General features: G+C 38.1%; 1 protein-coding gene across 2 annotated transcripts in view; it reads right to left on the bottom strand.

The window, feature by feature from the left end:
- The window catches only part of PTPRT (protein tyrosine phosphatase receptor type T), a 1,083,615-nt gene that overhangs the window by 432,557 nt on the left and 637,627 nt on the right, over positions 1–13,431 (bottom strand). The gene's annotated exons all lie outside the window — the stretch shown is intronic.

The following is a 13,431-nucleotide window of genomic DNA, read 5'->3' as shown; positions in this document are numbered from 1 at the left end:
TCTTCACATCCTCACCAGTATTTGGTGCCATCACTATTGGGTTTTTTTTTTTTTTTTTTTTTTTTGCGGTACGCGGGCCTCTTACTGTTGTGGCCTCTCCCGTTGTGGAGCACAGGCTCCGGACGCGCAGGCTCAGCAGCCATGGCTCATGGGCCTAGCCGCTCAGTGGCACGTGGGATCTTTCCACACCGGGGCACGAACCCATGTCCCCTGCATCGGCAGGCGGACTCTCAACCACTGCACCACCAGGGAAGCCCCACTATTGTTTTTATTAGCCATTCAGATAGGTGTATAGTGATGCCCCCTGGTTTTAATTTGCATTTCCCTAATGGCTAATGATGTTGAACATCTTTTCATGTGCTTTTTGCCATCTGTACATCCAGCTCATTTGTTTTGTAACTTTTGTTTTCTAGTAAATGAATTTAAAGCTCCAGATTTTCCTTTAAGTATTGTTTTAGCTCTGCTCTATTGTACAATATAGAAATGCTCTGCTTTCATTATTATTCACTTCATGATTCTTTATGATTTCCGTTTCAACCCAAGGGTTATTTAGTAATATGTTATTTAGTTGTCAAATTCATGAGATTTTTAAAGTTGTCCTTTAGTTATTAATTTCTAATTTTACTGTAAAATAGTTGAGGAACATGGGCTGTGTGATACGGATTCTTTTGAATTTATTTGGGCTTCTTTTATGGCCTAATACATATTCTATTTTTTGTGATCGTTTTGTGTGTGCTCAAAAAATGTGTTTTCTTGGTTTAGGTGTAGAGTTCTATATATTAAAATGATTTACTATCAATTTGTCAATATGTTAATAAGCTTGAGTTTATGAATTATATATTTCAGAACTTGAACATCTCTGTTTATTTTTGCCTATTTGATATTATTCCATTTAAACAGATTGATCTCCTAGTTTGGTCATTAACTTGCTTCCACCAAGAATGACTGCTATATCAACAACAATAATTTGTGAATGCTTATCCATTATTTCAGGTACAGTTTCAAATTCTGTGTCCTGGGCACCTGACTAAGCACTTTGCTTATATCGCATTTACTTTATGGATACAACTTTAACTAGAGAGTAAAATAAACACACACACCATAGTTGGCCTAAAAGCAGTCATCAATTAAGAAAGCGTTCAAGCTTGACAATAAAATAATGTTATAATAATTCACATAGTTAAATTATAATTTACATAATTATAATTTACATAATTCTCAGCGTCTCCATTTTACAGATGAGGAAACTGTGGGTCTAGAAGCAAAGTGACTATATCATGCACCCAGCAAATGGCAGAGCTGACATTTCAATGCAGATTTTCCCAGTAAGTCCATGCTTTTAATGACTACTCTCAGACTCAGTTTGTTCATTTGCAAAAGGAGGGGGACCTCCCCATCCTCGGAGGACCTTTAGGGATTTGTTTTTAGGCTAAGAAATTCTCCATCATTATCATTGTCCGAGTTAATATTTGGCAAGCTCTTGCTATGTAAGTTCTAGGTTCTGTGCTAAGAACTGCATGTGCATGATCCCTCATGGCCACCCTACAAGTTAGGTATTGAAATCCTAATGTTACAGAGGGCTCAGATAGGGTTCTCAACTAGGATACGAACTCAGTGGTGATGACTCCAGGACCTATGATCCTAATCACAAAACTAGACTTAGTGTTACCTGAAAACTGGGTTCACCTCTTGATGGCTGTTGAGTCAATGAACACAACCAAGCCAAGGCTGTTAATTACTGAGACGGGTTCAAGGACAACCATTGAGACCAGGCTTAGATCACAAAATGGCTTAGGCCAAAATGGCTTCTCTTATGTCAAGAAAGCCATTCCTGGTTCTCCGGGGACCTCCTAACTTATCTGCTTACACTAGGTCTCCCACACTGAACTGGAGGCTTTACAAACAACATTTCATGTAGCCCCGCAAGAACCTTGAGAGGGAGGAAGTAGTGTGCTTCCAGTGGTTCTCTGGATGACTCCGGGGTCTCCTGAAAGAAGTCCTCTGCCCCTCTTACTTGATGGAATCACTTCTTCCAATTGCTTGTCATCTGAAGCACAGCATCCTTTTCTGATTTTCCATAAGCGAACACACTCCTACATGCCACCCTTATCCTTTGTCCGAGGTGCTTTCACACTATTCGCTCATTTCTTCCTCTTCATCACCCCCTCCAACTCAACTCCCCATTTTCTAGGCATGTACACCTGCCCCGCCCCCCCCTTAACACAGCTGATCCTTTCCTGTTTTCTCCTGGAAAAGCCGTAACTTAAAAAGGACTGCTAAGCCAGATACAACTTACAGTATCTTCTAAATGTGGAGACGTGGGCTGCTCTCACTCATCCGACCCTTTTATCTACTCACTGTTTTGCCCTCTCCATGGTTCCCTGGAGTAATGAGAAACAGCAATGAGTTATTACCACGTTAAGCTGCACTAAATGGCTTTGTGTTATGCTTAGAGACCTCTGGAGAAATAAGGATGAGATCACTACATCTTTTGTTCTTGGGAAAACAATGTGGCAAAAAGACACCTCTAATCCTCTATTTTAATTTGTTTTTATTGATCTCTTTCAAAATTAGGGAAACAAGTTTTCTCACTGCAGATGTCATGACAGTGCATGGGGAGGCCCTACTTCTAAAGAGTAATGAAGGGGCTATGAAAGAGAGCCTCTTCCTAAGGTGGGAGGGAGGGGGAGGGTGGTGGGTAGGCAAGTCCCCAGGAAAGAAAATACACAGAGGAAGGAAACCCAGCAGATATGAATGGTTAACTCTGAGTGGCGAGTTCATGAGTGATGTGTCATCAAAGAGGCCTTTCATGACCTCAATCAAAAATACTACCCTCCCCAACCACCGTGTCACTATCACACCAATCTTTGTCCTTTTCTTGGCACTTGCAAAAATTACCTCATTCATTTATTTACAGAATTGTTTACTTGCCTGATTTCCCCTACCCAAGCCTGAAAAATGAATTGCACAAGAGCAAGCACTCTGTATATCTGGTTTTCTGTTCTTTCCCTAGCTCCTAGATTTGCACTTGGCACATAACAGGTAGTCAGATATTTAAATGGATGAATGGATAGGCATGTGGAATAAATGTTCTTCTCTGTTCCCAATCTTCTGTGATTTCCAAATTTCCTATAATGAGCAAAAATTCCTTCTCTGATTAGGAAAAAAAGAAAAACATTAGGTTTAATTTAGCATCATTTATTCCTAGAAGCCTTTCCTGTTTCCTCAGGCACAGGTAAGTCTTCCTCTTCTGATCTCCCCCAAAGTCTTTATGCCTCTCACTGGACACTGGGCTTTGTCATACTAATACTGTAACTGTGTGTATAACTTGTCTTCCCCTCCCTGGACTCTAAGGTCCTTGAGTGTTAGACTCATAAACTGTAAGAGTAGGAAAGAACTTAGAGATCATCAGGTATAACTTTCCCTTTTACAGATGAGGACAATGAGAAGTACAGATGTGATCTATCTAAACTGAACAGCAAAGATAATGCAGGAAAATGTTACATTCTCCATGTCATGCTTTCTTTGTTCAAATTGTTTTATGACATTGGATTAGAGCTGTGGCAGGTCCAGCACTGTTCCTGGGAACCCAGACCTTTGGACCCTGTTCTCTAGGTCACAGCACAGTGCCTTCTGCCTTTGTACTCACATTCCCTACCTCATGGCATCTACTCAATTTCTGGAAGAAGCAGGAAGGGCAGGCAAGTAGAAGAGCTGCACCTTCTCACCTTATTTTGCAGGTACACATGTGGCATCCTACTTTTATGGCCAAAGAATTAACAAGGAGAAGGTAAAATAAAATGATTCTCTGGCCACTGTCTAAAGGTACGCGGACCAATCCCAAGTGGGTTTCTGATAAACATGTGCGGAGCCTCTTTCAGCTTTTGTCACCAGGGTCTCAGTGCTCCCTTAAGGAAATGGGAGCTTAGCTCTAAAAATAATTTTAGTGTGAGGTATTTAAGACACATGGAAAAGTACAAGTCGCAATAAACCGAACACCCCCAAACCCCACACCTTAAACACTGAAATTAAGATTTAGCATTCCCATGCAGTTATTCATGTTTCTTTTCCAAATATATGTATCTAAGAATTACAAAGAATTACTACGAAGGTTTGGAAACTATATTATTGCTATTATATATGTATCCTTCTGCAGCTTCTATCATTTTAGTAAATAACTTTTATACTGATCTGAAATCTAACAACATTGATATAATATTTTACTACTTAAAATTTGCTATAATTACAAATTTGTTAATTTATAATATTTTTCTCTCTAGACAATCATGTTACACACAAGTGTTATATATATATGTATATATATATATATTTTGCATACTTTCTAGCAATTTTCTAGTAATTATACTTTAAAAAATTCTCTAACCATATTGGCTGCTTCTAATATCATGTTAAATAGAAATAGTGTTGGTGCATTCCTTCCTCAGTTTTGTATTTTGGTGGTTTTTTTTGGTTTTAAATGTAATGTTCTAAAATTTCCTTATTTATTATGATGCTTATTGTCTGATTTTTGAAGATGCCCGTTATCAGATTAACAGAGTTATTTTCTATTCCTAGATTTATGAGTTTTTTCTTATTATCAATGGGTTTTTAATCTTAGCAAATGATTTTATGCATCTCTTCATCTATTAGTCTTCTGTTTGGATTGACTAATATGGTAATTACATTAACATATTTTCTAATGTTAGATAACCCCTGCATTTTCTCAATGAAACGTAATTTTGCTTTCATCTATTTACTCTTTTATTTTTTAAATTTAAACTTTTAATTGACATATACATGCAGAAAAATGCATAAAAGCAAGCATTTTGGGACATTTCCACCAAAATAATGAACTATGAGAAAAAGCAAGAAAACCATTCTGTTTAAAATCACATCAAAAAGAATAAAATACCCAGGAATAAACTTAACCAAGGAAGTGAAAGAACTATACTCTGAAAACTGAAAAAACATTAATGAAGGAAACTGAAGATGATACAAAGAAATGGAAAGATAACCTGTGCATATGGATTAGAAGAATATCATATATATTCTTCCTTACCTTATTTTTCACTCATACATTATGTTTGTGACTGTCATCCATACTGAGTGGTTCATTTTTGTGTTGGCTCACTCATTTTTACTGTCCTATAAGATGAGACAATATGAATGTAAGTAAACTGTAATTTACTTCTCAATTCTCCTGACATAGACATTTATGTTAGTAGCACATTTTTAGCTATGGTAAACAAAGTTGCTCCGAATGTTCATGTATAGATCTCTTGCGAGTTCATGGGCAAGACCTTCTCTAGTCTAGGCTGTGTATCTGTGAAACTACTGGATATTATGGTATGCACACCTTCCATTTAATAGATAATGGCAAATTGTTTATCAAAGTGGTTGTAGGAAATTACATTCTCATGAAGAATGTTTAAAAAAAAAGTTGCTGTTGTTCTAAAGAGTGGCCAACATTTGGTAATTCAGGCTGCTTGATTATTGTCAATCTTATAAGTATATTTACTACTTTAGTATCAGCTGTATTTTTAGGTATCCTCTTTTATTCCTAATATTTATTTATGCCAACTTTTTTTCTTGAGAGAAAAAGGACAGAGGTAGTTGTTTTGGCTTAGTTGATACGCTCTGTTTTAGCTTTTCTTTCTTATTTAATTAATTTCTGCTCTAATATTTATTGATATTATTTCTTTCCTTCTATTACCCTTAGGTTTAATTTGTTGCTATTTTCTTATCTTCTTAAGATGAATGCTTAAATCATCAAATATTTGGATATTCTTTATTACTGTAAACTCTAAAGCTATAACATCCCTCAACACAAGGGTTTAGCCAAATACCACAAGTTTTATTTGTATTATTTTCACTATCATTCAATTCTAAGTAGTTTACACAATTTCTTTCATTACATGGTCATTGACCTATCTATTTTGTAGGAATGCTTTTAAATTTCCAAATGTATGGGTATTTATAAGGTTAAAATTTTCTTTTTATTTCTAACTTAATTTCACTGTGGTCAGAGGACCTAATTTGTGTAATACTGACTCAGAGATTTTGAGACTTGCTTTATTGACTGTTTATCAGTGTTTTTTTTGGTTTGTTTGGGTTTTTTTTTTGCGGTATGTGGGCCTCTCACTGTTGTGGCCTCTCCCGTTGCGGAGCAGGGCACGAACCTGCGTCCCCTGCATCGGCAGGCGGACTTTCAACCACTGCGCCACCAGGGAAGCCCTGTTTATCAGTTTTTATAACTGTTTTATGTATTCTTGAAAAGAATGTATATTCTCTAATCATTGGATGAAGCATTTTATATTTTTCAACTGGTTCCATCTTATTAATCTAATTAATCATGCAAATATCTTATTTTTATTAATAATTTGCCTGCTTGGTATGTCCATTACAGAGAGATGTGTGTCTGATATTATTTCCGTGCATTCCTCTCATGCTCTGTTCACAGCCTCCTTGCTGTTCTTAGAACAGGCCAAGAACTCTGCCTCTTCTGGGCCAGTATACTTGTTGATTCCACTACTTGGAATGCTTTTATCCACTTTATGTACTTGTCTTTCTCCCTCCCTTCATTCAGGTCACTCATGAAGGAGTCATACCTTCGTCACAATATAAACAACAACCCCCTTGCTCCATCACTTTCTGTCCTCTTACCCTCATCTATTTTTTCCTTCTTGCACTTATCAACAGCTGACACATTAAATATATTGGTTTTCATTCTCTACTCTATCCAGGAGAATGTGTGCTTCATGAAGAGCAGAAATTTTGATGTATTTGTCATCTCCTCACCACTTAGAAGGAAGCCTTAAATAAAACAGATGTTCAGCAAACATGTGTTTAATGACTGAATGAAGGACTATCAAAAATCTCCAGCTGACATATCTGACATTTTCTCTTTGCAATTTTGTCAAATTTGACTTGACATATTTTTATGTTATTATGTGCATAGAAGTTTAGAGTCATTGGAACTCACAGATTAAACAAATCTTTTGTAACTGGGAAGTAAATCAAACCCTCTTTTAGGAAAACAAAAATTATCATTTTACTTTCAGTCTATTTTATCTGACATTAATATGGTTTCACCAGCTTTTTAAAATTATTATTACTGTTTTCCTGATATATTTTTTCCCACATTGGACTTTCAATCTCTCTGTAGCCTTATGTTTTAGGTGTGCTTCTTTTAAAATTGTATAACTTTTGTTTTCTAATCAAATGTAACAATTTCATGTTTAAACTAGAGAATTTAGCTTATTTGCATGTGCTGAGAATACTATTAAGAATGACCTGATTGGCCAAAAAGTTCGTTTGGGTTTTCTGTAGGATGTTATGGAAAAACCCAAACGAACTTTTTGGCCAACCAATATCTTACCATCTTATGTTGTCTTGCTTTTTCTATGCTTTGTTCTTCTTTTTTTGTTTTGCTTTAAACTTATTGAGTTTTTAATTCCATTTTATTAGTCTAGCCTCTTTTTTTTTTTAAATCTTTAAATACTTTGCTAGACTTTGCAAGTCATCAGGGATAAATTATGCAGAAATGTCTGTGAACTTTACGCATTCATACAGCATCCATTCAACATGTCCTACATTCTGGGAGCTGGGCAGGGAGTTGTCACAATATACTATCTCATGGAATTCAAATACTAACTCCACCCACCAAGGAAATCACTTTTAAGTTTCCACTGAGGGTGATTCCTCCCTTTCTCTCTCCCTATTTTATCTCCAACATAACAACTCAGTCACCAAGCATACTGCTGTTTATCAAGGGGTTCTTAAGTTTCAGAAATACGTCTGGTCGAGTTCATGACTTCGTTATTTTAAATGGCTATGCAACAAATTGGACTCTTTAGATTTTGTTGAGATGACAGATTTTTAGGGTCGTAGGTAAGAGTGAGTTTGATATGAGCAACTGGAACTATTGCTTTAAATGAGTAAATGAACACTTCTCTGCATATCAAGATGAGTCTACCCTCTGCCTGGTTTCCAAGGGACACAGATGGCTCACAATCCTCTATGACATTGGAAAGAGAAAAGAAACATGAGTTATATTTGCCCTTTGACTATGTTTTCCCTTGGAATTTGATTAAAGTATATTTTACTTTGTTCTTTGTCCTTTTTAAAGCATTCAGCTCAGTGAAAGGTTGAGTCAAAAACAGGCAGCTGAAAAGCTTCCCTGTGTTCCTTCCCCATGGGTTCTGTAACTGGTGGTAACAAAGTCACTTCCAGGCAGAAAGATACAAAGCTGTTGACTCAATTAGAGGGTTACATAGATGCTATTCCATGCTCAGTGAGCCATCAATGATCCATCGGAGGGTGTGGAAAGAATATATTAGATCATCCACTTCCGTTTATTTATTCATCTTTTTAGCATTTCTCTTTTAGTATATGTTTTACATACACAAAAATGTGTATATAATGCACATAATACATTACTCTAGTGATGTATATATACATTTATCAGTAAGTTAATGTATGTATGCTGAAAACAGAAATGTTTACTGATGAGATTTGCAAATAACAAAACAAAACAAAACCAACCATGAGTCCACTGGTTTATGGGACAGATCTGGAAGCCTGACTGCCTATGTACACCATTCTGAGCACAGCCCTATCTATGGACCCTCTCAGTCATACAATATCCCATTTCCTATCTTGGCTTTTCTTTATTGACCTAATTCCTTGTGATGACATTGGTGCTTTTCAGCTGAGTTTATTCTCAGCATCTTTTCCTCCTATCTTCTCTTCTTTCCTACTCTCTTTGTCCAAAACCCAGATTATTGCCACCCAGTTCCAGATATTTCTGGATATTTTACCATTCAAGGTAGTGAACAATATTGTACAGTAATCCTGTATAATCCCTGAAAATATCTCTCCTGACTTGAGAGAAAATGAGGATCTCACTTGGTACCAAGGCTCGCTGGAGGCCAGGGACTTTTGAATTATTTGATGCTATTCCCAATGTATGTGAGAAAAACTGAGATTAGGTGATTTGGTGCAACGTTACAGAATGAATCAGTATGTTTTAACTGACCAAAATTCTGAGCCCTATGCTTTGCCCTGCTGGCATCTTTGGTGGGCCCACAGAAAGCCTCTGACCAGGGGCTATGTCTGTGCCCTTTCCATGTCCCTCATCTGGTGGGGCTAGCGTAGGAGATTGTCCTCCCAGATCCTAGGGTCTGACTGTGTCTCATTAAAAGAGTTTGGAGCAGTAGAAAAGAGCAAGGCCTTTACGAACAGAAAGAACTACTTTCAAATCCCAGCTCCCAGACCTACCCAAGGTATAGAAACTTGACCAGGTCTATTAATCAGGGCAGGCCAGGTAATGCTGTAGTGAAAACAAGCTCAAACCTTAGCGGCTTGAAAACAACAAATCTTTCTTTCTCAATTGTGTTATACATCCATGGGCCGTTTAGAAGTGGGCTCTGCTCAACCTAATTACGTGGACTTAAACTGATGAAACAGGTATGGAGAAAGAGCACACAGTGACCCATAATCTCTCTAAGGTTCCACCCGGATGAGACACACGTCACTTATACTCACATGGCTACACCTAAGCCAAGACGGCAGAGAAGGGTCATCTGATCATTTGCCCAGAAGGAGAACCAAAGATATTTGAGAAGCCTCACGAATGACTACCACTCCAAGTCATTTAACATCTCTGAGCCCCCATCTTCTTTGTTAAAACAAGATAGTAATGAGGATAAAGATAGGATAAATGAGAACTAATGTTTCAGTACAGGAAGGGCCCAGCACAATGCATGGCCGATGGCTGAGCTTGACAAATATTAGTTCCCTCCTCTAACATATGGACACCAAGGTGGGAAAGTGGCGGGGCTGGGGGGTGGGGGGGTGATGGTGGGATGAATTGGGAGATTGGGATTGACATATATACACTAATATACATAAAATGGATAACTAATAAGAACCTGCTGTATTAAAAAAAATAAGTCTAAAATTATATATATATATATATATATATATATACACACACACACACATATAGTTTCCTCCTGCCTGTATTTTGTCCTGTTCCCTCTAGATCTGAAAAGAGATTAATTGGTAGAAGAAAGCCAGGGCCCCAATTTCTAATTCCACTGAGAAGAGAATGAAAACGGGCTGCAACAGCAGCCAGAGGGCAGGGGGCCAGGGCAGCCAGCCAGGCCCCCAGGATCAGACAGAATTTCATTACCCAGAGGATTTTTTTTTCTTTTTAAGCAGGAAATAACTAACCCTCTAGAAAGCCCAGGTGAAGAGAAAGTTCACAAAGGGGTCACAAAGGTAGCCCACCTCTTGGAGTCCAATGCATGGCATGCGTCTCAATGCAGCCTGGCACTTTCATTAACATATTTAATCATGCTTCTATCGTTAATCATCAAATAGCTTAATAGCATGCATTGTATTCCCAGGCGTGAAATAACAGTGGTTATGTGGTTCTGTGATAGATGTTTTTAATAAAATCAGTAATTACCCTTTGTGTGTGTGTGTGTGTGTGTGTGTGTGTGTGAGTGTGTGTGTGTTTGTGTTGTATTACTATCTTTGTTTCCTTTTTAATTTTCGCTTTTAGGTATGTGAAAAAAACAAGACTAAGGTAGAACACTCAAAATTCCATTTTTGGCATTCGGTTTTGTTTTAGTAGTGCCTGCATAGTGGGAAGGAAGGTGTATTCTAGGGTGCGGATTCTAATGCAAATGTCGTGTAGACAAGCTGGGGTTGGGGGTACAGCCCAGCTTTTGTGTCAAGCCAACTGGGTTTGAATTGCAGCCATGTAAGGGAAGGTTAGTCACATGACCACTCTGTGCTGAATTCTAAATTCTGTAAAATGGCATATGAGTGTTCCTCATAAATTTGCTATGAAGATACAGAAAGATGCTTAAAAAGTAATTCTATTTGACAAGCACTTAAACAGCCTTTACTATGTACCAGGAACTATTCTAAGTGATTTAAAATATTAACGCTTTTAATCCTCAATGCAAGATTACCAACAGAGGTACCCTGAATACCCCTGCTTTACAAATGAGTAAATTAAGACACAGGTTAAGCAACCTACTCACAGCTAGTTCAACAGTTAGGAAGTGGCAGAGTTGGAACTAGAACCCAGACCATCTACCTCCAGGGTCCATGCAGCTGTTACTGCTGCTGTTATGGGTACCATAAGCCCATTCTGACTTAACAGACCTGGCTTCTGGACTGGACATGGCTGTTCCATATACAACTTGCTGGACCCTCACATGGTATCCAAACACCTTTTGCTTTAATATATGTTCCTAGTAGCACTGCCTTGTGGTATAAGGTGTTCTATAGATTCTTTTCTCAGTGCCTGATATAGGACTGACCTTTATTCATACTCACTGTATCTCACTCTGCCAGACAGTTCAGGATATATATTTTAAATAATCTGATTATCTCTAATTATACTGCTGAAAGCAAATCACTCTGAACTTTAGTTCCTTACTGTGTAAAATAAGGCTGTACCTCCCATTTTACAAACTGAAGGGATGGAAAAATACTGGCGGCTCTCATTATTCAGCAAATATGTGCTGAGCGCCCACTTAGGGTCGTCTCTCTGAGGATAACCAGTTCTGTCCAGCTTGTGGCTTTTCAACTACTCCTTCCTGGGGTCCAGGGTCTTGGTAGTGTTAATTAATACTGACACCACAGCCCCGGGATGCTCTGATCACAGAATTAGAGACATTCCTGAGAAGAAAAAGAAAATGGGCTATGAAGTCAGAAACCTAGCTCCTCCACTTGTAGTGGGACATGTCACCTCATCTTCTGAGCCCCTCTACACAACAGAGTTACCCCAAAACACCAAGAATTTCTTTTACTGAAGTATAATCTATATTATAATATTAGATTCGTTTCAGGTATAAGCATAGTGATTCAGTATGCTTTTTGAAGATTATATTCCATTATAAGTTATTACAAGTAATTCCCTGTGATATACAATATAACCTTGTTGCCTATCTATTTTCTACATAGTAGTTTGCATGTCTTAATCCCATACCCTTAATTTGTCCCTCCCCACTTCCTTTCACCCTTTGGTAACCACAAGTTTGTTTTCTATGTCTGTGAGTTCCTGTTTTACACATACATTCAACTGTATTATTTTTTAGATTCCACATATAAATGATATCATACAGTATTTGACTTTGTCTGACTTATTTCACTAAGCATAATATTCTCTAGGTCCATCCACATTGCTGCAAATGGCAGAATTTCATTCTTTTTTATGGCTGAGTAATACTCCATTGTGTGTGTGTGTGTGTGTGTGTGTGTGTGTGTGTGTGTATGTATGTGTGTGTACCATATCTTCTTCATCCATTTGTCTGTTTATGGGCACTTGGGTTGCTTCCATGTCTTGGCTATTTTAAACAGTTCTGTTATGAACACTGGGGTGCATGTATCTTTTTGAATTGGTGTTTTCATTTTTTCCAGATATATACCCAGGAGTGAAACTGCTGGATCATATGGTAGCTCTATTTTTAGTTTTTTGAGGAACCTCAATACTGTTTTTCATAGTGGCTGCACCAATCTACATTCCCACCAACAGTGTATGAGGGTTCCCTTTTCTCCACATCCTCTCCTGTAACATTTGTTATTTGTAGACTTTTGGATGATAGCCATTCTGACAGGTGTGAGGTGATATCTCACTGTTGTTAAAATCAAGAAGTTGAGTGTGAAAATACACAGCATAGTGCCAGGCACAGAGCAGGGATGAGGAGGAAGATTGTTCCTAGTTAGATTTCATCATGTACAAGAGACAAGACCTCAAAACACGTGTGCTGGGTGCAAAAGCACCATCATCTTGCATCAATCTAGGATCACATTGTTTCTAATACCCACTCCCCTTACATGGCTTGTGGGACCACAGCGGTGTCAATAAATTTGCAGGACTGTGCATTTTGGGGGCCCTTCCTTTTGTAGGGACAGTAGATTGTAGCCTACATTATTCTTGAATAATCTGGATTGCTTCTTTTGAAATGTATTCCTGGGACTTTGCTGGATTAAATTTCATCTGCATTTTACTTTCCACATGCATGAATTCATACTCTATAAAGCATTAACAACAAAACAAAACCAAAAACAACAACAAAAAAGGGGCTTCCAGCAGAGACCCATGGTAGGAGGAAGGATGTTTACCAGTCATGCAGGAAGTGCCATGTTGAACTCTGGGGAGCTCAGATCCCCAAAAAGGCAGCTATTTTTCCAGCTCCAAACAATGGAGTAAAACCTTTCCCATTATCTCCTTGGGCAAGAAATTAAGACAAAGGGACAGAACCAAGGGCAGCTGGAGAAAGAATGATGGCAAATCCCTCGGGAGGCAAGTGATAAAGCTGGAGGGTCCTGCAAGCAGGCGGGGGAGCTGTTTTCCTCTATTCACTTTGCAGAATGAATGAGAGGAAAGCCCCCACTCCTCAGGCAGAA

The sequence above is a fragment of the Physeter macrocephalus genome, chromosome 14 (genome assembly GCF_002837175.3).
Source record: "Physeter macrocephalus isolate SW-GA chromosome 14, ASM283717v5, whole genome shotgun sequence".
In the NCBI taxonomy this organism is placed as follows: Eukaryota; Metazoa; Chordata; class Mammalia; order Artiodactyla; family Physeteridae; genus Physeter; species Physeter macrocephalus.
Note: the sequence above shows the minus strand (reverse complement) of the source record. Positions and strands in the feature narration are given on the sequence as shown.